Below are 17,276 nucleotides of genomic sequence, written 5' to 3' on the forward strand. Positions count from 1 at the left end.
TAATCCCGTTATTTGGACATTTACTTACTTTAAATATTTTACTATGATACAACTATGTAACAAACATGTTTGTTCAAAAAAGCTTCTCTGTTTTCAGATTTATTAGGATAGAAGCTCAGATTTTTTAGGAAAGACGTAATCTTGTATACATACTTCTAGTTGGTATTGTTAACCAAAATGTAAGATTATATATGCACATAGTTTACATTTGGGATGTGTGTGTGTGTGTGTGTGTGTGTGTGTGTGTGTCTATTAAACGTCATTGTGTTGATTTTGTATTGATTTGATAGGTTCAATATTTTAATATAGTTCTCACAGTTCTGCAACTTCTACAAACATGATTTGTTTGCCTAAGTCTTTGTTCAAATTATTCATATAAACTATGAGGAAAAAATATCTAGGATAGATACTTCTGGCATGTCACTTGAGACGCTACTCCAGTTTGATATTGATCCATTAATCAAAACTCTGTGACCATTGTTCAAACAGCTACAAATTCACTAGCTATACTATTATTTAGTCTACATGTCTCTATATTATTAATAACAAGATGGTAAAACTCCTTCCAAAATATGCCATCACAGGTAGATTCATTTTGCATAAGTTCAAATAATTACATAGAACTAGAAACTAGGTAAATTTTAGAAGCAACCATTTAAAAATAGCTATTAGTAGGTAATATGAATTAATAATTGATCTGTCTCATTTCAAGTAGACATTTATTCATACAATATTTAGAGAGCACTTATTGGGGACCTTGTCCTACATCTCATGTTTCTAAACAAATATATATTTCTAAACAGAAAAAGAATAGTGACTTTGGGTGAAAAATCAGGTTTATTGTTGTAGAAACAAAAGCACAGAAAAGTATTTTTAGATAATTTGTTTTTTAAATATAAAAGCATGGGCAGTTGCATAGATAAATGGATGGATGGATAGATTGGATGGATGGATGGATGGATGGATGGATAGATGGATGGATGGATGGAATATCATGTTCAAAAAATGTATAGCATGTTAAAGCTTTCATGATCAATAGTACATTGTTCTGTGTTCAGTGAGTTTTACTTGTGGGTTGAGAGGCAAGTCTTATCAAAGTACATGTTTGCTAGAAGAATCAGCTCTTATCTGTCGGTTTTGAGTACTATATAATGGCAGCATTGTTTTGTTCCACTGCTCAATAACTTAGATATTTCAATGGATAGATTGTATTCTTAGCAAATATAGTTCTTCACATACCAGAAAAAATGTCAAGTAAAATTAGACTTCAAATGTTAGCTTACCACTACAATATGATTTGTTATTTTTCATGGCACTACCCAAAAATAATTCTAAAAGAATTACTCATCCTTTATTATGATGCATTAGCAAGGTTGACAAAATTAAGGGGGAGCTTTCTTACCTTTCTGATATTTGGAAATAGCCTCCTTATCTAGCATGTTACAAAAACCATGCAATTTTTCTTACCACTATTTCTAATTTTAATTTGTCTTTGTTCTAATTTTCCTTTAGTTTATTATCTCGAAGTTAAGATTTCTTATACATTTCTCCTACATAGTATATGATGAAAAGTATACTAAAAGGGAAAAAGGTAACTTGCAATGGGTAATCAGACGTTAAAGCTATTAATCAATGTTAAAGTTCATTTTTAATAGTTTCATAAAATGAGAAAGTAGTTGAAAACCACTAGAAAACCACTGGAGACATTATTTACAGATTCTATTTTTATGACAAGAAAGACTGTAAAGTTATGCAAAACCAAGGCAGATTCCTTAGTTGTCATTTTCTTCCACTGTAGTGATGTCCACTACATTGTTATTCATAAGAGTAAACAAGCATTTACACATTGTAAAAACGCTGCGTATGAAGAAAAGAAAAAAGTTAAGACAAAAAACTAACATATATTGAGCACCTACTATGCGTCAGCATTTATATATTTTTCGTTACTTTTAATTCTCACAAAGCTTTGTGAAGTGATCAGAATTAGAAGCTTAAAGGAGCTGAGCTACTTTACCAAGGCCTCATAGCTAGTTAGTGGTGCAGCCTAGCTCCACCTTCAAAATTCGAGCTCTTTCTCATCTACCGGCCACCTTTAGCTCCCTGTAGCTGACTGCCTTTCAATCTTTCATGAAGCAAACAAAAAACCACTAAGATGTTGTGAAACATCTTAAGACATTTAAAAATATTTATAGTCATTCCTATTATCGCTGTGATTAAAACAAGCAATATTAATCTTAACAATGATGGTGCTTTCCAGGATTTTTTTTTTTTTTTTTCTGAGACAGAGTGTCACTCTATCACCCAGACTGAAGCACAATGGCACAATCATAGCTCCCTGCAGCCTCAAACTCCTCTAGGCTCAAGGGTTCTCCCACCTCAGCCTCCCAAGTAGCTGGGACTACAGGTGAGCACTGGCACAGATTTTGAGGGTTTTTGTTTTGTTTTGAAACAGAGTCTCACTCTGTCGCCTAGGCTGGAGAGCAGTGGTGCGATCTTGGCTCACTGCAACATCCGCCTCCCTGGTACAAGCAATTCTCTGCCTCAGCCTCCCAAGTAGCTGGGATTACAGGCATCTGCCACCATGCCTGGCTAATTTTTGTATTTTTAGTAGAGATGGGATTTCACCATGTTGGCCAGGTTGGTCTCGAACTCCTGACCTTGTGATCCACCCACCTCGGCCTCCCAAAGTGCTGGGATTACAGGCATGAGCCACCGCACCCAGACAGATTTTGAGTTTTAAGTTGCCTCTCTCAGAACCCGTAATAGTATCTAGAACACAATGACACTGAGTTTCTCTTCATAACCCAACAACTAACTTTTAGGGTCACAGTATAACACATATTAGCACAGGATAGGGGAAACATCAAGATTGACTTGCAGCCCTTCTCTAGGCTTTGAGAAACTCTACGTCTTTATTTGTTAGCACCAGATTAAGAGGAGAAATCAACTCCAAATTTCAATGTAATTTATGAAGGCAATATTTAGACTTCTAATCAAACAAATGTCTCTTAAATCAAAACTATGGCAGCACCATGAGTGAAAGATCCAAATTATTTTTATTCTTCTTCTCTTCATTGTACTCTTTCTCTAATCCTTGCTTCTCATTTATTTAACAAACATTTATTATGCATTTACCATGTCCTTTGAATTTTGCTGGAACTATTTATTAGTCTCTGGTAAGAAAAACTAGTAAAACTTAAATATTAGTAATACTAGAAAAAAAGTACTTTCAACACATTGATAAAATTTATCAGTCATGCTGAAGGATAACTTATTGACAACAAAGAAAACTTTCTTAACAAATTAAATAATAATGAAGATAAACAGATGATGGATAGATATCAACTTATGCCTAAAAAGAAATTAAATTTAGAGTCATATCAATTAGACACGGCAAGAACAGTACCAAAATTATATCTGGTGTTTTTATTTAACATTGTTCTTGAAATTTTGACTAATTTCAAAAAGATATAAAGCAGTAATTATGTGTTATTATTAGGAAAGCTAAGAGAAAATTATGATAATTTACAATTGATACTGTTGTGTACCTAGAACTTCACCACACAAAAAATCGGCACATAAATGTGAGAATAAAAGAGCTCAACAAAATGATGAAAGATAGGATCATTTTTTCAGCTGTTTATTTCAGAAACTTTTACATCGGTAAGAGCTGAAACAGTAGTACAATGAGCACTTGCATTTTTAACCGTGATTCACCAATTGTTAAAATTTTGCTACATTTGCTTTTTTTCTCATTTGATTCATATTTCTATATGTTTGTGTATTTTTCTCTCTCTTTTTTTATTTTTTGGCTAAGGCATTTGAAAGAAAACTGAAGACATTGTAACACTTGATTTCTAAAACTCTAGCATGTATACAAAAGTATTTTAAAAGTTGATATCTTCTCATAGGTAAAAAATAACTAGTTAGAACGCAAAATGAAAAATGTATCATTCGCAGTAACAACAAAAAATTAATGTCTTAGCCCATTAGGGCTGCTATAACAAAATGCCAAAAACTGGGAAGCTTATAAACAATAACAATTGATTTCTTCTAGTTCTGGAGGCTGGGAAGTTTAAGATCAAGGCACCAGCAGATTTAGTGTCTTCTGAGGAACCACTTCCTGGTTCACAGATAGTGTCTTCTTGCTAAGTCTTCACATGGTGGAAGGGCAAGGCAGCAGTCTGGGGCCTCTTTTATAAGGTCATTGTATTAGTCCGTTCTCACACCACTAATAAAGACATACCTGAGACTGGGTAATTTATAAAGGAAAGATGCCTAATTGACTCACAGTTCAGCACGGCTGGGGAGACCTCAGGAAATCATGGCGGAAGGGAGAGCAAACACGTCCTTCTTCACATGGTGGCAGCAAGGAGAAATGCAAGCAAAAGTGGGGAAAGCACCTTATAAAACCATTAGATCTTGTGAGCACTAACTCACTGTCATGAGAACAGCAGCATGAGGGTAACCACCCCTAAGATTCAATTACCTCCGACCAGGTCCCACCCACGACACGTGGGGATTATGGGAACTACAATTCAAGATGAGATTTGGGTGGGGACAGAACCAAACCATATCTGTCACTAATTCCATTGATGAGGGCTCCACCTTTCTGACCCAATGACCTCCTAAAAGGCCTCACTTCCAACCACTTCCGGGGGTTGGATTTCAGCAGATGAATTTGAGGAGGACACAAACATTCAGACCATAGCAATAAATGGCCTTATTGAGAAATACATTAGACCTAAATGAAAAAAAAACTATTAAAAATTTACTAAAATACATCTACAAAATTATATTCCTGGATAAAAGATAACACATAATGTAATACCATTTTCCCAAATTAATTTATATGTATGTGTTATACGAAATCCAATAAGAAGTGTATTGTGATATTTTTAAAAACAACAAAATATTTCTAATGTTTATGAGAAAGAAAGATCAGGCAAAAACCTGACTTACAGCTTTGAAAAGAAGTATGTAAAGAAGATTAATCCCACATTTAGGCTTCCTAGTGAACTAGAGACCATAAATTCTGAATTAGCACCAAATTTGAGTCTCAATATATCACTACAACTTGTTTGACCTTTGAAGAGTGATTTGACTTCTCAGAATTTCTGGTTTCTCAGCTGTAAAACAGACATGAAGATACCTGTCTTGCATAGCTATATGAAGATTCCAAGCAACCCACTTCAAAAATCTAGCATAATCTCCAGACAATGAAGAAAAATTCAGTATCTGTTTCAGAGGTTATTTTTTGGTCTCTGGAGACTATAATCAATTTGGATCCAAAATAAATTTCAGCTTTATGTAAAGATTATTACTAAAAAACATAAAATTTAAAAATTAAAAAATAAGGAAAGATAAATTGTAGAAAAAGAAAATATAAACTAAAAATTTATCAAATCGCTGGAATAAAGACTTTTACCTTAAGAGTGATGTAATATGCCAGGCATGGTGGCTCACATCTGTAATCCCAGAACATTGGGAAGCCGAGCCAAGTGGATCACTTGAGGTCAGGAGTTCCAGGCCAGCCTGGCCAACATGGTGAAACCCCATCTCTACTAAAAAATACAAGAATTAGCTGGGCGTTGTGGCACGCACTTGTCGTCCCAGCTACTCAAGGGGCTGAGACATGAGAATCACATGAACCTGAGAGGCAGAGGTTGCAGTGAGCTGAGATCACACCACTGCACTCTAGCCTGAGCAACAGAGTGAGACTCTGTCTCAAAAAAAAAAAAAGTGATATAATAAATTATAAAAAATTATGCATAGAAACATTTCTGGAAGAAAACATATCCAAATTCAGTCATGCACTGGACTGCATATATGATGGTGGTCCCATAGTATTGCAATGGAGTTGAAAGATTTCTACTGCCTAGTGTTGGTAACCATCCTAACATTGTAACACAAGGAATAACTCACATGTTTATGGTGACACTGGTGTAAACAAATCTACTATGCTGTCAGTCATATAAAAACATAGCACATACAAGTATATAGAGTAGCTGATATTTGATGATGATAGTAAATGACTACGTTACTTGATCTATGTATTTACTATACTTTTTATCATTAGTGTGTTCTCTTCTCATAAAAAGAAACAGCCTCAGGCAGGTCCTTCAGGAGGAATTTCAGAAGCAGGCATTCTTATCATAGGAGATGACAGCTCTATGTGTGTTATTGCCCCTGAAGACCGTCTAGTGGGACAAGATGTAGAGATGGAAGACAGTGATATTGATGATCTTGAACCTGTGTAGGCCTAGGCTAATTTGTGTGTTCCTGTCTTAGTTTTTAACAAAAAGTTTGAAACGTTAAAAAAAAAAAAAACTAAAGAGAAAAAAGCTTATAAAATAAAGATATTAAGAAACAAAATATTTTTGTACAACCGTAACAATGTGTTTGTGTTTTAAACTGTTACTTAAAAAGAGTCAAAAAGTTTAACATTTTTTAAAAGTTTACAAAGTTAAAAAGTTAAAATAAGCTAAGGTTAATTTATATTGAAGAAAGAAAAATATTTCTTATAAATTTAATGTAGCTTAAGTGTACAGTGTTTATAAAGTTTAGAGTAGTGTACAGTAATGTCCTAGACCTTCACTTTCACTCACCACTCATTCAGTGACTCACCCAGGGCAACTTCCAGTCCTGTAAGCTCCATTTGTGATAACTGCGTAACACAGGTATACCCTTTTTGTGTGTTTTATACTGTATTTTTACGGTATCTTTTCTATGTTTAGATCTGTTTGGATACACAAACTCTATTATATTATAATTATCTACAGTATTCAGTACAGTAATATGCTATATAGGTTTGTAGCTTAGGAACAATAGACTATACCATATAGACTAGGTGTATAGTAGGCTCTATCATCTAGGTTTGTGTAAGTACACCCTATGATGTTCACCCAATGACAAAATCACCTGATAATGCATTCCTCAGAACATGTTCCAATTGTTAACCAATGCATGACTGTACATTCATCACTGGGTAAATAGTCGAATGAATGAATGAGTTGATTGATTGGAAGTAAGTTTCCAAGCTGGTGAGAAATCTGATGAGAAGGCTGACAGCTGTGGGAAGGATGGACTGGTAGGGAACATAAAGAAGAGACACTAGGAGGCCATTGCATAGGTAATAAATGACGGACCTGCTTTGTGAAAGTGTGAATAGAGCTAGAAGCATAAGTCAGCTAATCTGCTGTGTGCTTGATGCCAAATTATAGTATCAGTCCCCTAGCTCTTTTACAGTGCCTCCAGTTTACTACTACTGTCTATTTTCTCGTTACTCTTCACAGAAACCAGCATATCATTTGTCTTATCTGTTCAGTACCTAGGCAATGCTTGGCATAAAAAGGGGGAGAATAAGTAGGAAGAAAGAGGTACAGAGAAGGAGTCAGAAAGAAAAGGAAAGAAGGAAATCAAAATAGGAAAGAGAAAAGGTGGGAAAGAGAGACAAAAGAGAAAAACGAGAGAGAAGAAAAGACAGCCAAAAAAGAAACAGGTGAGAAAAATACATAGGGACAACTAAAAAAATATTTTATAGGTAAGAAAAAGAGTTGAAGAATTTTAAAGATACTCATAACTGAAATAGTGCCTATTCACGTGAGGCAAATTGTCAGAAATGTTTCATTTATGGTTAGTTCAATGATTTGCACTTAATTCCTATTAAGTTTCCTCCTGCCTTTCATCCTTGTCTCAGTTTTTTTTGTTGTTGTTGTTTTGTTTTTTTGTTTTTTGTTTTTTTTGCTTTTATGGAGTGGATCAGTCAGCAGATGGATTTCTCAAATACAGTCAACGGACCATTATTGTTACTAGACTCATGTGGGCTCATGGTCCCCTCTAGCTCATAGGGGCATCGCTCAAGTTTCCAAGTTGTCCTCAGTCCTGGTGCAGAAAGCAACGACTTCCCATTCCAGCCAAAATTTCTCCTATGCTATTTGAATTCGCACTTTAAATAACACAAGTTAAAAAGGGTATTGAACAACTTGGTCAGTACCAAGGGGCTAACACTGCTATTATTTGCTAAAGGCAATATAATTTGATCTGGTACATTTCCATTCACTTAACTATAGATCCTTATTCTCAGTACCGAATATAAATATCTTCTTGCCTGCTGGGAACAGTTTTTTTGAAAAGATGTTATTTTTATCTATTTGAATAACGCAGGAAAAGAATATAGATCATCACCTCAGATTTAAAAAAAAAGAAAAAGGGAAAAGTTTTATCTTCATGAGCCCCACTGATCACATCATTTACTAGTGTTGGCAAGGGTGCAGCACCTTATGAGTAAAAATAGCACTGCTGTCGCCCCTCAAGAGGTTTTTTTTATATCCAGCACATTTGAGGAGTGTTGTTTATTACAGCCTGGTAAATATTTTTAAAGACTTATTTTGATGGAAGCTATGTTTCTTCTTTTTTTTTCTTTCTTTTTTTTTTTTTTTTTTTTTTTTTTGACGGCTTTGCTCTTGTTGCCCAGGCTGAAGTGCAATGGCACAATCTTGGCTCACCGCAAACTCCACCTCCCAGATTCAAGCGATTCTCCTGCCTCAGCCTCCCGAGTAGCTGGGATTACAGGTGTGTACCACCATGCCCAGCTAATTTTGTATTTTTAGTAGATACGGGGTTTCTCCATGTTGGTCAGGCTGGTCTCGAACTCCTGACCTCAGGTGATCTGCCCACCTTGGCCTCCCAAAGTGCTGGAATTACAGGCGTGAGCCATCACACCAGGCCAGAAGCTGTGTTTCTTCTAAGAGAGGTTTATGGGGATATCGTAGCAGCCTAGCATCTGCAAATCAGTAGCATTTATGAGCTGGAAAAAGATAGGCAGGCATGAAGTTGTGCATGACAGTGAAAATGTACAACTTTTGCCATTAAAATTGCACACGGATATCTAAGAGAAGTTATTATTTCTCTTAAAGCACTTGTCTTCCTGGTGCATCTGTGAGATACTACTGCACCTCTTGTGTATGTATGCTGTCATTCAAGAAAACATTATAGGCAGAATCTTAAATTCTCAAAACATATAAATTGAAGAATAATTATGTACAATTCAAAAGAACTTTTTAACATAAATTTTTTAATAGATGGCTCCCTTCGTGCATTTAAGATATCATTTGTATACAGAGCTGTGGCGTACATGCAATCTATCAAAATCACATCTATTGGGTAAAGTGAGATTTTTCAGTAAGTAGTATTTAAAGAATATGATCAGAATGCATTCAACAAAAGTATAAAATTAAATGAAACCACCTTAAAACTTATTCATTTTTGAGTTTCAAGATCCTTGGCCAGTATACAGGACAGGCAAGTATTAATTTAAATTTGCACATAGAATTTAAAAGAAGAATCAGTATTTTCTTCTTGCATAATTGAAAGACTATTAGATTATTAGCTAGATTACTGACCATGGGCACACTGGATATCAGCTCCCAAACCTATCCCTATCCTTTGAGACTAATGTAAGGTTTGGGGCCAGGTGCACATCAAAAAAAAAATTTCTAATATACCTGTAGTCCTCAAAGTGTGGTTTGCAGACTAACAGCATAAGCATCACCTGGGAATTTGTTAGAAATGCAACTTATCATGCTCCACCCCATACTTAATAAACAGAGACTCTGGGAGGGTGGTCCAGAAACCTGTGGTTTAACAAGCACTCTACATGATTCTGAAACACACTGGTTTAAGAAGTACTGAAGTAAACTATAAAGAGATTCCTAATCTATGCATACATCAATTTACTGCTTCAGACAGTTATTTTCAAACTCTGTTTTCTAGAATGCTAACTTATGTCCCAAAGTCCTCTGATGGAGAGTTGTGAGGAGTGAAGAAATATAGCCAGGCACACTTTGGGAGGCTGAGGTGGGCAGATCACGAGGTCAGGAGATTGAGATCCTGGCTAACATGGTGAAACCCCATCTCTACTAAAAATACAAAAAATTAGCCGGGCATGGTGGCGGGCGCCTGTAGTCCCAGCTACTCGGGAGGCTGAGGCAGGAGAATGGTGTGAATCCAGGAGGCGGAGCTTGCATTGAACCGAGATCGCGCCACTGCACTCCAGCCTGGGCGACAGAGCGAGACTCCGTCTCAAAAATAAAAAAAAGAAAAGAAAAGAAAAAAAAGATATATATATATATATGAGGGAAATCTATTTTAGAAGTATGATTGAAGGTAACTACAGTACTTGCAAGTGCAGATGCGTAGTAGGTAATTGCAATAACACGTCCTGAATACAGGAGCAAGAGCAGGACTGACAGGAGGGACCAGGGAGAAAAGAAAAAAGGAGAGTGGAGTTACAGAGGAGAGGCAGGAAGGAAAGAAAAAGGAGACTGTAGTTTCAGTTAAAAAATAATTTACAAAATATATACAACAATCAAAATGAATGAATTTGCAGTGTGGATATTCATAATGCAGCAATATAGAAAATCTTTATAATTTTATATTAAATGAAAAAGTCACTAATGTCTACATAAAGCATATTTTTAAAGCTAAAAATAATGAAAATAAAATATAAATATGCTTTTTAGAAATACAGTTAGATGGGATAAAATGATACAAGAAGCAAAGCAAGAGAACAATGATCACAGGACTTGGGATGGTGATTGCGTTAGGTAAGAAAAGACAGATGAGGGGACTGAGGAGAACCACATAGCCAGACAGAAGTTACTGTCAAGGCCTCAACTTTTGTGTTGAAAAGTGGATTCATGACTGACTGTGTAACACACTGCATGAATGAATACATTTACAGGGCTGTAAGTGGATTAATGATGACCAAAGACTATTGGAGTCCAATTTTATGTACCTGATGTCCATTAAAATATTATAAAAATTCTAATAGTGGAATTATGAAAAATGCACTTGAAACTATCAACAAAATCATTCCAAAAATAAGAATTCTTCATTATAATATGTTATTTTAAAGATGATAATAAATTAATGTCCTTACATAGAAATTTATTATACAGTCTTCATCTATGAGTTGTTTACATTTAACAAAAAAGGAAATATAACAAATTCCAGTCCTAGGCAAGATGCACAAAAATACAATGTGTCTTCAAGATCTTGCTCTGCCATTTTTTGGTACCATTTTGCTTCCATGTTTATCTGATTCCTAGATTTTCAGGGCTCTCATCTACGGGGAATGGAGATAGAGGGGTCACTAACCTTAGTTACCCTAAATACAATGTATTGTTTTCAACCACTTCCATCAAACCCAATCTTGTCTGCATCTGTTGCCTGAGGCCCTTCTGCTGCTGCATAACAATGAGTAGCAATTATTCAAATAGGCTAATTAATCCTTACAAACTAACTAGCTACCAGCTACTAGTTAACCCGTCTTCAAGGGATGGCTTAAGCTGGTTGAAATGTATAGCTCCTTTATAGACTCTTATGGATAAACGAATATTTGGAATTTGGAATTCTGTGGCATGCTGTGGAGGAAGATATTTTACATCAGACAGACTTCTTCAAAGCATACCACCTAAGGAGTACTCTACCTTATTACATGTAAGATTGACCAGTAGGTAATTTTCATTAATACAGCTTATTTCAAATGTATGTGTATAAGTCCTAGGTGGTGATGGAAGCCGATACAATTCAGTCCAGAAGGCTGGACCATGTTACTACTAAATCACTTAAATTCTGCGGAATAATCACATGCCAGTGGGACCAAAGGCGTTTTCCCATATTTACCTCTTTTCTCATTGGGCTATAATTGAAGGATGTACAAATATCCCGTTTCTTAAGTTACGTGGAAAAGGAGAGGTCATACTAAATGAATAGGCTTGATCTAAATAGACCCCAATTTACATACATTATTTTAAAACATAGATTGGTTAGACTTGCATTTTCTTTTTACCTGGTGCAATGAAATGAGAAATGGATTCTGTTAAATCAGAGATAGCTACATAGATAGATATAGATGTATAGATAATGGATAGATAGATACAGATGCATTACCTAATAATACGTAAAAATATTTAATTATATTCACTTTCAAAGGAATGCCATCTAAAAATCACAATATTATACTCTTAACTGTCTTGACTCAAATGTCTTTAGGCACTTAAACCATAAGCATCTCTTTCTCCATTATACATGAGGGCAAATTCCTTCAGGGTAGACAACAAATTTTTTCCTACTTATGAAAACAAAAACACTGAATAGATTTAGTTCAAGATGTTGCAAAAAGGAATTTCTCTTTGCACTAAAATCAGATAATCAGACTTTTAAGAAAGTTATGCACAAGCTAAGAACATATTTGTAATATAAATTACTAAGCAAATGGAACCAAGAGTTGAAGTGGCATGGAAATGCATTACTTCCACAAGAGAAAAAAAAAAAAAAAGAAAGGGTGATCATTTATTCACAGGCACAGATTCGAGCCAGACACCCATAAAAAGTTAATGGGGGAACTCACAACCTCGTAAAAAGCTGTAGAAGAGCATCCTGTCCCGCATCAAATCACCATACACATCCGCTGTGTGTGGTATACGTTATACGACTTAGAGGATGGAAATTATGCATATAAAAGACTACTAGTAGGTGAAATTATAGATATTCACTAGCCTGGATATCTATCATATTTAAGGCACCTTAATCTCAGCATTTTTGGTGAGAACCCTGTCAAATATAACTCAAGAACTTATTGTTAATGTTTTCTTGTTAGCCCGAATTTATGGAAGATGCAGATGAAATCCGTTCCAGATCTCCAAGGAAAATTAGCCTTTCTCTGACACACTCCTCAAAATCCTTCCAGACTTGACCCACTATTCACCACGGCAGCACATCACCTCCAGGTACCAAAATCTGTATTAGTTATCTATGGCTGAGTAAAAATTTTCCCAAAACAAAACTTGATGGCTTAAAACAACATTTGTTCCTACTGGTTCTGTGGTTAGAAAGCCAGGCTTGGCTTAGATGAGTTCCCTAACTCAAGGTTTCTCACAGTGTCACAATCAATGTGCTGTGACGGACATCTCAAGGATGGACCAAGAGAAAATTGATTTTCAAGCTGGCTCACTGGTGAGTGGCTGATGGTGGGCCTCAGGTCTTCACTGGCTATTAGCATGGCACCAGTTCCTTGCTCTCTTGTTCTGTCTATTGGGCCACTCACAACATGGTATCTTGTTTTTCTCAGGGCAAGGGCTCAGAGAGAGAGACCGTGAGAGAGCCAGCAAGATGGAAGTCACCATCTCTTTGTAACCTTATCTTGGCAGTGATATCTCATCACTTTTGCAGTGTTCTCTGCATTAGAAGAGGGTCATGGTGTCCAGCTCACATGTGAGTGGAGACACATTACACAAAGCTATGGATTCCAGGAGGGTGAATCTTAAGGAGCCATTGTACAGGCTGCCTGTTACAGAGATGTTCTTGTACTGTAATGAAGGAATTTGTCACACATTTCTAATTGTCCAGGAATTGTACAAAATTTCTGAATAGATAACATTTGACTGTAGCGTTGTATCTACATCTAGATTGTTAATTAAATCTAAGACAGTCTATCTATAGAGTTTTAAAGATCATGTAAAAGTAGATCTAACTATGTATTGATGGTAAGGGAAGAGGTCCCTGAAGAAATGACTTTTCAACTACGACCTGAAGGGCAGTGCAGCCAGTGATGACTGCATGGAGGTTAGGATGCAGGAAGGAAGAGCTGAATTTAGAAAACAAGGGAGAAAAGAAGAATCCTATTCAGAACCCTATGTTTCTTGGCTACTACTTTTTCTTCCTCGTGTTCATCTTTTGTGCCAAGATCTATTAACTTATTGTACTAATTTAAGGGACAGATTTATTCACTTCGATATAGTTGAAGAACCTAAAGTTTAATGAGTTTGGAGCCCCAGTGATTTGAAAAAGAATGTGAGGAAGAAGGAGAATGAGGGAGAGGGAGAGAGAAGCGGGCAGGGGAGGAAGACGAGGGAGAGGAAAAATTGTGAGGTAGAGAACCAAGATAAGGAAAGGATGTTTCAGTGCATTCCTTTGCCTTCGCTTCTGAAAGATTCTATACAGGTAGAAGAGAGGGTTTTGCAAGAACACGCACTAGAGTATTTCTTGGTGAAAAGTCATTGTGGGGTTAATCAAATTGGAGTTCAATTCACAGTCAATAATACAAACCCAAACTATCAAATAAGGGAGCTGCTGGAAATCAGAATGAGTATCGCTGAAGAAAGTTAAAAACAAAACAAAACAAACATGAAGACCAGCCACCATCCAGAATGGAGGGAGAAGGAGGGAAGGTATCTGAGGTGACAAAGGTAGAGGAGAGGTTACATAGGGTGAATAACGAGAGCCCAGTGATTCCAGCTCCTTGAAGATGCAGAGAATGTCTGAGTGCCTTATACATATTTTTCTGTACCAGCTTTTTACATTTCAGATGTTGTTGGTATTTCTGTCTCCATTTGAATGCAGTTCACAGGTGAAGTCCTTCCAGTGCAGGTCACCTACTTACAGAGTTCTGAAATACAAAACCATTTTGGCCCTCATCTCACTCTATGGACCTGACAATCAGCACTGGTGTGCCAGCTGTAGCCCTGGATTTCCCCTGGTTATTCTGTATCTAGCTGGTTCAATTGCTCACACTTCCTAATAACTCCCGTCTCCCACTGGCTTGCCCTTGGACCAACTAATGGAGACAGAAATTTTCTACTGCCATGTTACCTAGAGTGTGTCCCATGGAGCAGAAGTCCATGTTTTACTGGGCAAAAATAACTTTCAGAGTTAAAAGTATTTATTTATAATAGGAGCATTTAATAAGTCAATGCACATTGTTAATTTCAAAGAGGAAAATATAAATGTATTATTTTTCAAAGGTGTTTAACATGAGGATACACTTTTTCCTGGTGAACTGATGATGTTGAAAGGATTCTCCTTTTGGAAATGTTGATCACGTATAGCTTTATACTCTATAAGTGCATTATAGGTTTGGTGATGTTTGATTGATAATATAAGATTGTAGTGATCTAGAGGGTTACCAGGATGTCTTGGCCAGTAGTTGAAAAGACAGAAATGATATGATAATTTCTTAATCAGCTCTCTTGGACATGAAAATAAAACAGAGGCTTCCCAATCCTGGAAAGTTTTTTCATAATTATGTTGAAGAGGAATTTTTGTAGTCATCTGAGCAACATTTTCTACTCTTTACTTAGTAGATATCTTGGCAATCCTGGTTTCTGATGACAACAGTGCACTTAAACAAAACTTATGAACATATACACATTTCTGGTGTCTTAAATAATAATTTCAGTGGGTCTTATACACAGTTTCACATATGATCGCTCACATTAAAAAATAATAGTCATAAAAATAACTAGATCTTTATGTATAATATCTAATCCCTTGGTAAACTTGCTTTGGGCCAGAACATTTTGATAATAGCTTTTTCTTCATACCGTGCCAGTACGGTAAATAATTAAACACACTGTCCATTTAATTTCAGAGCATGAATAAATTCTATAATGGATAGATCCCAAATCTTAGAGCAGGGGTTTTGTCACTACAAGGACCATGATAATATAGTAAGAAATTTCAAGTCCATAAAATGTCACAGTCCAGAGGAAGAGCAGAGCTTCTCTTCAGAATCGTCTCCTTCAGTACACTTAATGCTATTAAGAATCTTTCAGTGTTTATTTTATTGACTATACTGCTTTCTGGAAAACAACCAATTCACAAAGTAGTTCAAAGGTTAGTTACAAGATAAACTAATAGCTATGCTAAGCTATTACTTTGTAGAGCCAATAAAAAAAAGAAATAAACTATATTATTTTCACAATCTATATGGTCAGCCCCAACAATGCCAAATCAATAATAAAACATTTTTATTTAAGCTTCCCCCTCCTTTCCCCTCTCTGCTTGTGAAATTTTATCCCAACAGGGAAATCTCCTTGGAATATACCGTAAATATAAAAAAGCAAGAATGGACAATGTAATAAATGTTTTATTTTCGTTTGTTAATAGATGGTGAAGTTCAGCTCACTTGTGGTTTGACCTTATCCTAGTGCATAGACAATTTTTCTTAAAAATAGCTTTCCTATAACGCCAGCCATCTCAAACTTCTGCACTCACCCCAGGGAAATAGATCCATCATGCACACACATAGACACACAAAAATAAGCAGTAATTGCAATATAACATTATTTCATAGATCTTTATATGCTACAATTAAAATCGTATGGCTCCAAACCTTATAGTCACACATATAAGGACCTGATAAAATTCGTGATCCCACATATCCTCTATACTATGGCGTCAGATAAAATTTTTTAGATGTTTCACTGTGATATTAATGTTAATAAAATTGCTAATAATAAATGATAAATATTTAATTTTTATTGCAGTGATTTTCATCTAGAGTACACAATGAGATCAGACCCAGATATTCAGATTGAATAGGTTTGGAGTATGGCTCAGGCAGCTGTATTTTTTGAAGTTCCACAGGTGTTCCTGAAAAAAATTTAAGGCTTAAAACCACCAGCTTGTTAAACCCTTATTGTGTGGTGAGCCCTGTGCTACGTAATTTACATTCATTATCTCATTTAATTTTTATGACTATATTGGGTAAGTTTTATTATCTCCGTTTCACAGACAAAGATACTGACACTTACAGGTTAAATAATTTGTTCAGGGTTTCCCAGAGCTGAAATTTAAACCTAGATTGTATAAATCCGTATGAAAGTAAATACATAATTCTGAATTTTTATCATATAATTCCTCAAATAAATAAAAATAAGACCAAGAAAAACTAATATGAGTTAACAAATTCGCATTAAAATAGTAAGTGGTCTCCCCAAATTGACTCCTTCTACACACCGTTCCATAATTCGCTCTCACTCTCCTCCAATCCATTTTCCATCCTGCAGCACAGTGATCATTTCAGAAGCCAAGCTGATAGAGTCACCGAGGCCCGGAGCTCTCAACTGCATGGGATCATGTTTGGTTTTGCTCCCCACTGTGTCCCTATCCTTGTCATGATACCTAGTGCGTGATGAGAGAGGAACAAATATCTGTTAAATAAATAAATGTCATAGATTTATTTCCCAATAATTCTTTCTCGATAATTCTCGTGCTCTTGTCTCCTGATTCTTTCAAAGTACTTCCTTGTCCCTAGCTCTAGCTCCTCTCTTGACCCTCAGAACCTCTGCCACTAGGTTCTCGGGTTCTGAGTGAGCACTTGTATCAAGCTTGATTCTCCAATCACAGACTGAACCAACCACTCTCTGATTTGCCCTTGGAGGCTCCAGATTGTTCTCTGAGCAGACCCCAACTCACCACATGGCACAGCA

General features: G+C 36.0%; 1 long non-coding RNA gene across 2 annotated transcripts in view; it reads left to right on the top strand.

Annotated features, from left to right (window-relative positions):
• The window catches only part of LOC134736796 (uncharacterized), a 60,696-nt gene extending 43,664 nt beyond the window's left edge, over window positions 1-17,032 (top strand). The window contains exons 3-5 of one of the 2 annotated variants that reach the window (XR_010121079.1): window positions 12,665-12,794; window positions 12,946-13,020; window positions 13,136-15,070. This is a non-coding gene — a long non-coding RNA (uncharacterized lncRNA). Of the gene's footprint in view, window positions 1-12,664; window positions 12,795-12,945; window positions 13,021-13,135; window positions 15,071-16,853 lie in introns of those variants that run through there. The other variant, XR_010121078.1, reaches the window with a different exon arrangement.
• The last annotated feature ends 244 nt before the right edge of the window (window positions 17,033-17,276 follow it).

Source organism: Symphalangus syndactylus, chromosome 5, assembly GCF_028878055.3.
Source record: "Symphalangus syndactylus isolate Jambi chromosome 5, NHGRI_mSymSyn1-v2.1_pri, whole genome shotgun sequence".
NCBI lineage: Eukaryota > Metazoa > Chordata > Mammalia > Primates > Hylobatidae > Symphalangus > Symphalangus syndactylus.